This window comes from Arachis duranensis, chromosome 4 (genome assembly GCF_000817695.3).
Source record: "Arachis duranensis cultivar V14167 chromosome 4, aradu.V14167.gnm2.J7QH, whole genome shotgun sequence".
Taxonomy (NCBI): domain Eukaryota; kingdom Viridiplantae; phylum Streptophyta; class Magnoliopsida; order Fabales; family Fabaceae; genus Arachis; species Arachis duranensis.
Window position 1 is genome coordinate 77195974 of NC_029775.3, and position 14164 is coordinate 77210137.

General features: G+C 38.0%; 1 long non-coding RNA gene and 1 other non-coding gene across 3 annotated transcripts; both read right to left on the reverse strand.

The window, feature by feature from the left end:
* Positions 1-200: 200 nt before the first annotated feature.
* LOC107484577 (uncharacterized) lies at positions 201-2467 on the reverse strand. Of its 2 annotated transcripts, none has more exons than XR_008008167.1 (2): positions 1298-2467; positions 201-447 (listed from the first exon to the last, which is right to left on the reverse strand). It is a non-coding gene; the product is annotated as an uncharacterized LOC107484577 (transcript). The 2 variants fall into 2 exon arrangements; XR_001591180.3 differs by lacking the exon at positions 1298-2467 and adding an exon at positions 653-1261.
* Positions 2468-2546: 79 nt separating this feature from the next.
* Positions 2547-4206, reverse strand: LOC127746509 (uncharacterized). The gene is made up of 5 exons (XR_008008166.1): positions 3780-4206; positions 3604-3694; positions 2871-3113; positions 2709-2794; positions 2547-2619 (listed from the first exon to the last, which is right to left on the reverse strand). It is a non-coding gene; the product is annotated as an uncharacterized LOC127746509 (long non-coding RNA).
* Between the last annotated feature and the right edge of the window lie 9958 nt (positions 4207-14164).

Consider the following 14164-nt stretch of genomic DNA (forward strand, 5'->3'; position numbering starts at 1 on the left):
ATTTTTTATACAACATAATATTTAATAATATTATTACATATATAATTCTACATTTTTAATTAAATGAGTTAAATATTATAAAATAAAATTAAACACATAATTATACTAAATAATTTCTTTAAACAATAAAAATTATCCTTACATAATTCAAAGACATAATCTTAAGAAACAATTAACAATCAAAATATAACTTAAGATAATTTAAGTCACATGAAACTTGTATCACATCAATTAAAATGCAAAGTTTGCACTCTATATCCGACAAGAGCTTAACAAACAGAAAATCGTCAATCTTTTAATCTTGGCATAATGACTAAAAAATCTTCTGAAGCGCCTTCAAATTCTTCTCAAACACATCTTTTTCATGCTGATCTTCGTCACCATCAAGAAAACTCTTGGCCTTAACAATTGTATCAGTGTTCATTCCCTTGTTCATTCCTAGCGGGGCTGCTGCAAAAATACTTGCACTTCTAAGAAGTTTAAACAACAAAATTCTTCTAAAGGTGCACAAAAAAAGTGTAAATAGAAATTAACTAAATCAAAATAGTAAGATCACAAACTGAGTTGAAATACTAAAATATATATGAGCATCATACTAATTGCTGAATAAATAGACAAAGAAAAAGAAATTAATTACTGAATATACCATTACCTATCTTCACTCCAAACAGCTTGAACTTTACTGCCAATAGGATATTTATCACCCAAACCAATTCCAGCATTATTTACCAAACAACTGTAACAGTTACTCACCTTGAACAAAACTAAAAGCATTCTAATAGCTTGTTACCTATCAAAAGTAGTAAGCACTTTGATTTAGCAGATTTGATACCTCAGATAAATAAGATACAATACCACAGTATCTATTTGATTGATCACTTATTTTTTCTCTTCTCAGCTTGTTAGTTTTTTATTATTCTCATTAAAGCTGAATGCTAAATTCCCAAAATCATGCCAATCAGCTTAATTTCAAGTGGGGAAAACGGCGTTGCTTCAAAGAGTAAAGTGAGAATTATCAACCTAAATTGTAAAATTAAAAATAAATTGAGACAGATATATCAATTTTACACCAATATCCCCAATGCAATTGACAGACCAAACATGAGTCCCCTGGCTTAATCTATTTATGGCGAATCAGAACCCAAAACACAATTCAATAATACATCAAGTTACACAAGTAAATTGAAGCAAAAGGCTTAAAAAATTGAAGACAAATTAATGAATAAAACTCCATAAACTAGTGCATTAATCAGAAACTTTTTCACCTCCAAATTTTGAGAAATACAGTGCTGCTTACCTCTGGAATGGGCTGTTAGATTACATTTTTCACGGCAACACCAATTAAAATCCTCTAAGTGATCTTGCACTACATATTGAAGACTAATAATAAGAATTAAAGGTATTTCAAAACTCAAATTCCCCTACACTGTTTTGAATTCCATTAATACAAATTACATAATAAGAACAGGAACTCTATAGCACAAATTCAATTGTACACAATAGAAGAACAAAAAAGCTTTGCCCCTAATGCAGTAATAAAATTTGAATGATGTGATGGTTGGCAGGCTTAGCTTTGGGATTGCAATGATCTTATTGATAACTGCCACAAGCATGAGTAAGAGGCAGCCTTATAGGATAGGTTGGTTGAATGGTGAATGCTACCTAGTCAAAAGGGGTGTTTATGCCGGCTCAACCATATTGATCCTAGTAACCGTAGGTTCGGTAATTGGTTCGGTTTTGTTAACCATAAAGGCCAATCAAACAGAACAAGATCACAAAATACATGGACAAACAGGGTGAGAAAGAATTGATCATCCAATTATTATACTTAGAAAGATGCCTTACAAGTTGCTAAGGTAAAAATCCAAGTTCACATTCCAAAGACATGCTTTCAAAGGAATACTAATATTATAATAATAGTTGTTCATTAAAAAGGGTTGCCACATCCAATTAAGATGAGTAAACATGCTTGTATAAAAATTTAAGTGCTGCATAAATTTAAGTACAAAAATATTATAATAATAGTTGTTATTATCACAAAAAGGAATTGATTCCTATAATCAGTCATATGCCTAGTCCCCCAAAGATGCATAAAGTGCTGCAGCTAAATTTAAGTATAAAAATACGCATACAAACACACATGGTATAATAATAGTAACTGAGCATTGTCATATGAATTGCAAGTACCAGAAAAATTTCATCTCCAGTGGCATATCTCCCTGCATGATCTTTCAATAGCTTTTCAAGTGCTTAAAATAATGAAAAATATGCAACATTTAATTAAGGCAAGAAAAAAAACCACTCAAATGAATAATTGGTTTGGAAGTAACAAACCAGAATATATCTTAACGGTATTCAGTGAAGTGTCACCTGTGAAGCCCTTTCTAATGACACTTTGTGCCCAAGGAAGTTTTTCATGAGGGCCAACTTTTTTCTCAATGAAGTTATTCTGCAAAAAAATATGTGCAACCTGTGGAGAGTGGATAAGATGATTAGAAAGCTGAGTAACAAAAAGGACTAGAGCTTAAGATTATGCAGCAGGTGTGCCTGAAAATTGAGTGCTCTTTTGGGAACGTCATGAGGCAGCAAAGGGTATTGAGGATACTTATCGTCCAAATACTGCATACATAGAGAACATGAATAATTGAATATAAATAAGAATATATAAGAGAAACAGGGAAATTAAAATCATGAGTTGGAGGACCAACCATAATAATGGCTAAGGATTCAGCAAGAATAAAATCGCCATCCACCAGAATAGGAATTAAAGCAAGAGGATTCAACTTGAGGAACTCTGATGGTTGTTTAAACAAGGCAATTTAACAATACATTTAACAGAAATAAATACAGAGCATAGGTTTAGAACAAACCGGGGTCAGATTTGGAGGAAAAGCAAAAAGAATAGCAATCCAATGCAGCAACCAGCAGGGGAAAGAATGTTAATGCTACCAGCTAAAGATCCTTCACTCTTTGGAAAATCAAGTTCTTCCTCAACGAGAAAATGAAAAGGACAAAAAAAAAGAAAATAGAGAAGGAAGAAGACCGACAAACACAAGATCCATTCAGCTTGCGCTAGTTGAGTCAGACAGCACGACAGAAATTGAAGCAGAATACTGACAGTTAAAAAATTAGCTGCATAAGTGTCATAATATTACCATCTGAAAGTTTCCATCTAAATTCTACAATATATATTCTCCTATTTCAGCAGAAATTAGAACACTCAATTGACTGCAATAATCACTGCATATGTCTCAAATCAAGCTTGGGTTCCCAAAATACATCTTAAAATTCACAGGTACTTCGAGATATTGATTCAATCAACAAAGCAATTTAAAAGCATAAGAATAATCCTCTCTTGAGAATACTCTGCTCTCTTTAAAAGTGAAACTTATACAAGAAAAAATCAACAAGAACAATAACAAAAATAAGAATAATAATTCAGTTGACACATGGTGAAATTTACATTGGTGATTTTAGTTTGATCCGGCAGTCCACAAATAAACAACGCAGAATACAGAAGCTAAAACTCCCAATTAAAACCCTAAAACCAAAACTCAAAACCTCCCAAATTTCACAGAACCATCATCATCATCGGGCGCTTACCTCGCTTGTTAGGGATCGATGCTTTGCCTCATTGGAAACCTTGATGCTTCATAGTAGAGCAGAGAAGAGGTCGCTAGAGAGCACACAGTTTCTTTGACATTGCACAGAGAAGGCGAGTGAGAGAGAGTGAGTTAGAGAATGATCGAGAAGAAAAGAACGAGGCACAGAATGCTTACTTGGTGAGCGCGGTGATGAATGGCAACGGTGAAGAAGAGATGAGCGACGACAAATCGAAGGTGAAAACCCTTGAAGAAGAGATGAGCAGCGGCAATGAATCGAAGGAGAAGGCGCGCGAGTTTGTGCAGGTAGCGTGAATTGGTGACGAATCAAAGAAAAAATTTTCATTAAGCTCAGTATATAGCGCAGAGATGAGGGTTACTCGATCGGATTGAAAGGGGAAGGACGATGAGAAGCGCAAAGATGAGGATGGTGAGGGCAGCGCGACGACAAGGAGGAGGGCGAAGAGGAGCGACGGTTAGTGATGAGTGAGATGGTTTCTGTAGCAAGAGGGTTTCTTCGTGACGGTGAGCTTTGGAGGGTTTCTTCGATGGTGACAGGGTTTCTAGAAGGGGATCGAGATAAAGGCTAAGTGTGAGTTTTGGTTGGACAAAAATTTCACTAAGTGTGTGAGTTTTGTTTTTGGGAAACTGAGGAATAAAATTGATTAAGTGTCAAGTTTTTTGTTCTAGATACATTAGGCATCACTTTTAAAGTGCACCCAAAACTTAACAAATAGGCTACACTTTAAAAGCGCTCCCTTAGATATAAAAAGTGGACCCATAAATATCAACATTCGGCTACGCTTTATAAGTGATTTCTATAATACCTAAGGCTACACTTTTTAAATGATGCCAACATTGTGTTACTTTTTCTCTTATAAAAAGGCATCACTGAGAAAAGCGTAGCCTATTCATAGAATAGGCTACGCTTTTCAAATGTAGCTTAAAAAAAGTGTGGTTGAATGGGTATTTTTCTTGTAGTGAATATACAAAACCATGCTAATTCATTGGGTAAATGTGAGAAAAGGTCTACAAAATACTCTAAATTCAATACAAGATAAACCGTCAATTTGGGGTTTATCAACCTCCCCACACTTAAACCTTAGCATGTCCTCATGCTAAACCAAGAATGAAATAAGGGATATGTTTGTCAACCTCCCCACACTTAAACCTTAGCATGTCCTCATGCTAAACCAAGAATGAAATAAGGGATATGACACTTATTCAAAGCAAAGAAACTATATGCATGCAACTAAATGCAAAATGATTCTACCTACTTGGTTAAAAAAATAAATCAATCTCCAAGACATACATGCACAAGTAGGGCATAAGATCATATAACGATTCATGAGTCCTACCAATTGAAGTATAAACATGAAGTTCACATAGACTTGCAAGAAGAACGCTCGTGAAAGCCGGGAATCAAGGAATTGAGCATCGAACCCTCACCGGAAGTATTTGCACTCTAGTCGCTCGGTATTTGGGGTTGATTCACTCAATTCTCCCCTAATCATGTTTTCCAAGATTTGTTTTTCATCTAACAATCAACAATTATTCAATGCACGCATACAATTATCATGAGGTCTTTTCTTTAGGTTGTAATGGGGTTAAGGTAGGGTCATATATGACTAGTGGACTAGGGTTTGAATCTTTGATTAACCTAGACTTTATGTAACAACAAGGAATTGAGAAGATAGAAGTAGAAGAAGATGAATTAAAATCTAGATCTAAGAACTAAACCTAATCCTAATCCTAATCCTAGAGAGAAGTGAGAGCTTTTCTCTCTAGAAACTAACTCTAACTACTAAACTATGACTAATGGTCAAAAGTATGTTGATTGCTCTTCAATCCTTGACTTAAATAGCATCAGAAATGAGTTGGATTGGGCCCACAAGGCTTCCAAAATTGCTGGCCACGTGTTGCATTAAGTGGGTCATGTGCCACCATCGGCGTGTCCACATACCATGCGCGTGCACACCCCTATGCGCGATGCAACTTTGGCAAATCTTATATCGTTTCGAAGCTCCAGATGTTAGCTTTCCAACCCAACTGAAACCGCATCATTTGGATCTCTGTAGCTCAAGTTATGATCGTTTAAGTGCGAAGAGGTCGGCTTGACAGCTTTCCGGTTCTTTCATTTCTTCATGAGTTCTCCAACTTTTCATGCTTTCTTTCTTCATTCCCTTGATCCAATCTTTGCCTCCTAAACCTTAAATCATTTAACAAACATATCAAAGCATCTAATGGAATCAAGGAGAATTAGATTTAGCTATTTTAAGTCCTAAAAAGCATGTTTTCACTCTTAAGCACAATTAAAGGTGAATATACAAAACCATGCTAATTCATTGGGTAAATGTGAGAAAAGGTCTACAAAATACTCTAAATTCAATACAAGATAAACCGTCAATTTGGGGTTTATCAACCTCCCCACACTTAAACCTTAGCATGTCCTCATGCTAAACCAAGAATGAAATAAGGGATATGACACTTATTCAAAGCAAAGAAACTATATGCATGCAGCTAAATGCAAAATGATTCTACCTACTTGGTTAAAAAAATAAATCAATCTCCAAGACATACATGCACAAGTAGGGCATAAGATCATATAATGATTCATGAGTCCTACCAATTGAAGTATAAACATGAAGTTCACATAGACTTGCAAGAAGAACGCTCGTGAAAGCCGAGAATCAAGGAATTGAGCATCGAACCCTCACTGGAAGTGTTTGCACTCTAGTCGCTCGGTGTTTGGGGTTGATTCACTCAATTCTCCCCTAATCATGCTTTCCAAGATTTGTTTTTCATCTAACAATCAACAATTATTCAATGCACGCATACAATTATCATGAGGTCTTTTCTTTAGGTTGTAATGGGGCTAGGGTTAAGGTAGGGTCATATATGGCTAGTGGACTAGGGTTTGAATCCTTGATTAACCTAGACTTTCCCACATAACCTATATAATGACCTAATACAATTAAGTACTAATCTAACTACCCATTCCTCACTTTTTCACATACTCATGCATTTTCTTTTTTTTTTATTCGCATTCCATATGCATTGATTCTTTATTGTTTGAGCTTCACTTTGGGGCATTTTGTCCCCTTTTTATTATTTTTTTTCTTTTTCTTTCTTTTCTATATTTTTTTTCTTTTCTTTTTTCCTTTTGTTTTTCTCATTTTTTTTATACAAGAGCATCAATGCATAAGGTTTTACATTCGATCAATACATGAGTATGTACCCAATTCCCCAATATAAAAATACAAAACACAAATACCCTTTTATCCCAACCAATGTCCCAAAGTTTTCCCACTCTTGAATGACACTCACACTCACTAGCCTAAGCCACTTGAATGATACTCACACACACTAGCCTAAGCCAATCAAGATCCAAATTAAGGACATTTATTATTTTTCGCTTTAAGGCTTGTAATGTGCTAAATTAAGAACAAAGTGGGTTAATCGTAGGCTCAAATTTGGCTAACAAAGGAAAATAAAAGGTAAGGCCATTTGGGTAAGTAAGCTAATGAAATAATGGCCTCAATCATATAAATGCATGAATACACAAAATAATGGACATAAAGAATCAAACAAATCAAAGATTACAATCATAGAAAGAAAATAATTGCACACAAGAAGGAAAAATAAGTGGTTATAAGATGTAACCACACCATTAGGCTCAAAACTCACTTGCTTGTGTTCTTAGCTCAAAAACCATGTTCCAAAATACATTCTTTCAAGCAAGTTCAACAAAAAATTTTCAAATTGGTAGGTTGCCCTAAAACGGTTTCTTGGGAAAGAAATCATCACCTTAACCAAGTAGTCCTAATAAGAAGAAGGTAGTAAAATATGTACAAATTCTAACTAACATGCAACCTATCATGCAAATGCAACAACTAACTAACATTGGTGTTGAAAAGGAAATTGTTACCCATGGAGTTCGGTCGACGACCTCCCCACACTTGAAAATTGCACCGTCCTCGGTGCGCAAAGAAGAGCAGGGTGGACGGGTTGCTACAATTGATGAGTTCCTCAAACGGTTGTGTGGATGACTTGTTTGTTGTCCCATTTAAAAGCTTTTCCTTTCTCCCTCCTTGGTGGTCAACCTAAAAGGATAGAAAAGGAAAGGAATATTAAGCTTATGACAAAGATATCAAAGCAAATAGGACATAGGCGGGGGTTAATGCCAAGTAGGAGTATGGTTCTCTACTACATGATAGCTACAACATGTAGAGGAGGAAACAATAAGAGAAAATGGCATACCAAGAGGCACCAAAATAATGCAAGGAATCCTCAACAATTGAGTAGGAAGATGCAACACCATTATTAAAATGACTAAAAAAAACGAAAACATGCTACAAAAACTAAATGAAAATGGGAAGAGTAGAAGTATGCGAATGTGATAAGCAAAAGAAAATGGAAGGGGAGAAAAAAACTCTTTTTTTTTTTACCGACGCGTGTGCGTCATGCACGTTTACGCGTCAATGGGCAAATTGGGTGAAAGACGTGTACGCGCCAGGTGCACGCACGCGTGCGTCGAGTTAGGCCGGAGGCATAGTGTCGGCCCAAGTCTGGCACAACTCTCGGGTAAAAGTACCGGGGGTGCAGATTGTGCAATCGACGCGCGCGCGCACACTGTGTGCACGCGTGCATTGCGAATTTAAGATCATGTGCGCGTACGAACCAGTTGCGCACACGCGTGCACAGACTTGTGCCTTAGGCCCAATGTTCGCACAATGCAGGCCTAACTCTCGGGTTTTTAGCTAGGGTCAAATTTTTGCATCCACGCGTACGCGTACAGTGCGCGTCCGCGTGGATGGTCGAAAAATGATCAAGTGCGCGTATGCGTTATGTGCGCGCACGCGTGGATGGTGTTCTGTTTTTCAAAAAAAAAATTTCTAAGTTCTTGCACCAATCCAAGACTTTCAATCCCCCAAACAGCTACCAAAACACCCTAAAACCTTATTTATCATATTATACTTCTAACTAAACTTAACAAACCAATAAAAACATGAACTTAAACTAATTCTACCAATATGTACAAAAGAGAAAATGAAAAGATTTTACCATGGTGGGGTGTCTCCCACCTAGCACTTTTGTTTATTGTCCTTAAGTTGGACTTATGGGGAGCTCCTCATCAAGGTGGCTTGTGCTTGTATTCATCTTGGAACTCCCACCAATGCTTGATTCTCCATTGTGCCCCAAGATTTCCTATGGGTTGAGCCAAGTGTTGATGAAGTTCTTCACAAGCTTGGGGCTCCCTAAGTTGATCCTCTTCTTGTGATCCGGGATCCCACACTTTATCTTCACACCCGTCTTGAAGTTGATCATCATTATTGGTCCATCCGGGTGGTGAACAAGATGAATTCTCTATGAAGTGCCCAACAAACCTCCTAGACCTATCTATTTGTGCACTATTCCCACCTTTGTATTCAACTCTTGAAGTATCAACCAAAATGAGCCTTAATTTGCAACGCCAACCACGAAACATCTTTCGCTTATGCTTCATCCCACAAAGAATCCTAAGTTGACCATCCGTTTCAAGCAAGCCATACTCAAGTGGTACAATAAAGCTAATAGAAATGAATTTTACCCACTTAAGTGAAAGAGTAGATGGCAACCTAGGCAAAGATGCTTCAAAAGATCTTGACAAAGCATAACCAATCCCCGTTCTTCTATTTCTAGGGACTTCCACCTCTTCACAAGATCTCTTCATCTCAATCCTTTGTTCAACAATTTTATCTAAACCTTTTCCCTTACTCAAATCATAATAGGGAGGGTGAGAAAAATTTACCTCCTCAACGCTTTCAAATCCAACCGGAGAAGGTTCTTCATGCTCAAGGGATTTTTCACCACTAAGACTTGATGCTTGATCTTCATCACCAAGGGAACTCAATTCTTTCTCTATCCCATCCAAGTCTTCATATGGAATATGCCTTGGAAGGTGTGCACTTTCCTCCCTAGCATCAATTTCAATCATCTGGGAGGGATTTTCTTCAACTCTATGTTCCCATGGAGGCTCCGCATCTCCTAAGTCTTCTACCACTTCTTCCGTGTCTTCAACAATTAAAGCTTCCTCCAATTGTTCCAATACAAAGCAACTTCCCTCATTTCCCATCGGAATTTCCAATCTCTCCTTCATGCTATGTTCTTCATTTGATTCCCCACATGTAGCCATGGGAGTTCCTTGAGTGTTCAAGCATTGGGAGGCTAATTGATTTGTTACCGCATCCAAAGCAGCCATGAAATTTTGCACATCCCTTTTCATCTCTTCTTGTCCTTGAACAAGGACATCAAGGATGTCATTTATTGGGGATTGTGGTGGGTGGAAGGGTTCATCATTTTGGGGGAAGGGTTCATAATAGGAAGGTGGTTCTTCTTGGTAGAGTTGTAGTGGTTCAATATTCTCCACTTTTTCCACTTGTTGCACAACACACTCCATGGTTGCTTGAAATCGATCTAATGCTTCTTTGAGATGATCCCTTGACTCTTGTTCCTCTTGGATATCATGAGTAGGACTATAGGGCTCTTGGATTGAAGGACATGAGTATTCTTCCATGGGAGGTTGTGGTGAAAAGTAGTATTCATCTTGTGGTTGGAAATTTTCATATATTGGAGGTGGTTCATCTTGGTAATAATGTGGGGGAGGTGGCTCTTGAAAATGTTGATGTTGGAATTGTGGTGGCTCTATATGTGGTTCATATGGCTCTTATGGTTGTTGGTAGGATAGATATGGATTAGGGTCATATGAAGGTGGTTGGTAAGAAGGGGCTTGTGAGTATGGTTGGGAGTTATGTTGAGGGTATGGATCATAGGCATATGGTGGTGGTTCTTGAAAGTCATAAGGAGATCCACCAAAGCCATTTGATTGGTATGCATCATAGAATGACTCTTCTTCATAGTGCATTGGTGGAGGTTGTTGCCATGAAGATTGATCATATGCATATGGTTCCTCCCACCTTTGATTGTTCCATCCTTGATACACATCTTCATTGTAATCTCCACTCCCTACAACATAGTTGTAATCACACTCATAGCCAAAATGAGAATTCATGGTGAAAAGATAAAATAAAAATAAAAGCTACTAAGAAATAATGAAACAAAGTTCTGACTAGCAAGCAATCCAAAAAAAATCAAGCTATTCACAATATTCACATATATACAATAACCAATAACATAACACTATTGCAATTCCCCAGCAACGGCGCCATTTTGATGATTGGATTTTTGACGGTTTAGAGTTTCACAAATGAAATCTCGTTGAAGTATAGTCTCTAAACCTACAATAATCCTTTCATGCAAAAAGTTGTTTGTCACTAGTACAAACCCCTAAAATTTATAAACCGAAGTATTGAACCTCGGGTCGTTCTCCCTAGGAATTACAATAAAGTGCCTTGTTATTGGTTAAAAATGTGTTTTGGGGTTTTGGATAAGAAGCATGAAAAGTAAATGGCAATGAAAATAAACTAACAACTATAAAAGACTCTTGGCAAGGTATGAAAATTAGAAGTCCTATCCTAGTTATCCTTCTCAATTGTGATGAGAATTGTTCATTGCTACCACTTAGTTAACCCTTACTAAATAAAGGAAAGTCAAGTGGATGAATTGACTTGAGCCACAAGTCCTAGCCAACTCCCAAGGAAAGACTAGCTTTAGTGCACTCCAAACCAATTAGCAATCTCTCCAATTACCAATCAACAAAGGAATTAGATAACTCAAGTGTCACTAATTACTCTACCTAGGCCAAGAGGAACAAAATCTATACTATATCTATAAGAGACATTTCAACAAACACATAAAGTGCAATAGAAGTAATCATTATTAAATGCAAGAATTAAGGGAATCTACAACTACAAAAACAAGAGATCAACAATAGAAAAGCAAAGAAGACACATTTATTATGAATTACCTCTTATTGAATTTAAAGAGAGTAGAAGAAACAAAAGTAGATCTACAACAAAACACAAGAACAACATAAAGGAAATTACAACAAAAGAATGGAAGAAGAATGAATGTAACACCAAGTCCTCATAGACATTTGTGAAGAGGGCGCTCAATGGAAGAGAGATTCCGACTTGTTGAATGAGGTTGGTAAGAACTTCCCAACCTCTTCTTTGGATCTCATGTCGGATCTCCGGATATTCACTCTTTTTGAGTTTGAAAGGGACCTCGGGGATCACCTTCTTCATGGCCACAACTTCATAGAAGTGGTCTTGATGCACCCTTGAGATGAATCTCTTCATCTCCCATGACTCGGAGGTGGAAGCTTTTGCCTTCCCTTTCCTCTTTCTAGAGGTTTCTCCGGCCTTAGATGCCATAAATGGTTATGGAAAAATGAAAAGCAACGCTTTTACCACACCAAACTTAGAAGGTTTGCTCGTCCTCGAGAAAAAGAAGAAAGAAGAGAGTAGAAGAAGAAGAAATAGAGGAAATGGACGGGGCTTTGTGGTTCGGCCAAGGGGGAGAAGTAGTGTTTAGGTTGTGTGAAAATGAGGGGGTGAAGATGGGTTTATATAGGGGTGGAGGGAGAGGTAGGGTTCGGCCATTATGGGTGGGTTTGGGAGGGAAATTGGTTTGAATTTGGATGGTGAGGTAAGTGAGGTTTTGGGAAGGATGGATGTGAGTGGTGAAGAGAATGGTGGGATTTGATAGGTGAGGGGTTTTTGGGGAAGAGGTATTGAGGTGATTGGTGAATGGGTGAAGAAGAGAGAGAGTGGTGGGGTAGGTGGGGATCCTGTGGGGTCCACAGATTCTGAGGTGTCAAGGATAGCTCATCCCTGCACCAAGTGGCGTGCAAAAACGCCCTTTCTGCCAATCCTGGCGTTAAACACCGGGCTGCTGCCCCTTTCTGGCATTTAATGCCAGCTTCTTGCCCATTCCTGGCGTTAAACGCCAGTCTGGTGCCTCTTTCTGGCGTTAAACGCCCAGAATGGTACCAGACTGGGCGTTAAACGCCCATTTTACTGTCTTTACTGGCGTTTAAACGCCAGCAAGTTTTCCTCCAGGGTGTGCTATTTTTCTTTTTGTTTTTCATTTTATTTTTGCTTTTTCAATTGATTTTGTGACTTTACATGATCATCAACCTACTGCTATTTTTCTTTCTATTTTTCATTCTGTTTTTGCTTTCTTCAATTGATTTTGTGACTTCCCATGATCATCAACCTACAGAAAACATAAAATAACAAAGGAAAAATAGATAAATATAATATTGGGTTGCCTCCCAGGAAGCGCTTCTTTAATGTCAGTAGCTTGACAATTGGCTCTCACTGAGCCTCACAGATGCTCATAGTAATGTTGGAACCTCCCAACACCAAACTTAGAGTTTGACTGTGGGGGTTCAACACCAAACTTAGAATTTGGTTGTGGCATCCCAACACCAAACTTAGAGTTTGACTGTGGGGGCTCTGTTTGACTCTATTTTGAGAGAAACTCTTCATGCTTCCTCTCCATGGTTACAGAGGGATATCTTTGAGCCTTAAACACAAGGGATTCTTCATTCGCTTGAATGATCAATTCTCCTCTGTCAACATCAATCACAGCCTTTGCTGTGGCTAGGAAGGGTCTGCCAAGGATGATGGATTCATCCATGCACTTCCCAGTCTCTAGGACTATAAAATCAGTAGGGATGTAATGGTCTTCAATCTTTACCAGAATATCCTCTACAAGTCCATAAGCTTATTTTCTTAAATTGTCTGCCATCTCTAGTGAGATTCTTGCAGCCTGTACCTCAAAAATCCCTAGTTTCTCCATTACAGAGAGAGGCATGAGGTTTATGCTTGACCCTAGGTCACACAGAGCCTTCTTGAAGGTCATGGTGCCTACTGTACAAGGTATTGAGAACTTCCCAGGGTCCTGTCTCTTTTGAGGTAATCTCTGCCTAGTCAAGTCATCCAGTACTTTGGTGAGCAAAGGGGGTTCATCCTCCCAAGTCTCATTACCAAATAACTTGTCATTTAGCTTCATGATTGCTCCAAGGTACTTAGAAACTTGCTCTTCAGTGACATCTTCGTCCTCTTCAGAGGAAGAATACTCATCAGAGCTCATGAATGGCAGAAGTAAATCCAATGGAATCTCTATGGTCTCAGTATGAGCCTCAGACTCCCATGGTTCCTCATTAGGGAACTCATTGGAGGCCAGTGGATGTCCATTGAGGTCTTCCTTAGTGGCAATCACTGCCTCTTCCTCTTCTCCAAATTCGGCCATGTTGATGGCCTTACACTCTCCTTTTGGATTCTCTTCTGTATTGCTTGGAAGAGTACTAGGAGGGAGTTCAGTAACTTTCTTACTCAGCTGACCCACTTGTGCCTCCAAGTTTCTAATGGAGGATCTTATTTCAGTCATGAAACTTTGAGTGGTTTTGATTAGATCAGAGACCATGTTGCTAAGTCAGAGTGGCTCTGCTTAGAATTCTCTGTCTGTTGCTGAGAAGATGATGGAAAAGGCTTGCCATTGCTAAACCTGTTTCTTCCACCATTATTGTTGTTGAAACCTTGTTGAGGTCTCTGTTGATCCTTCCATGAGAGATTTGGATGATTTCTCCATGAAGGATTATAGGTGTTTCCATA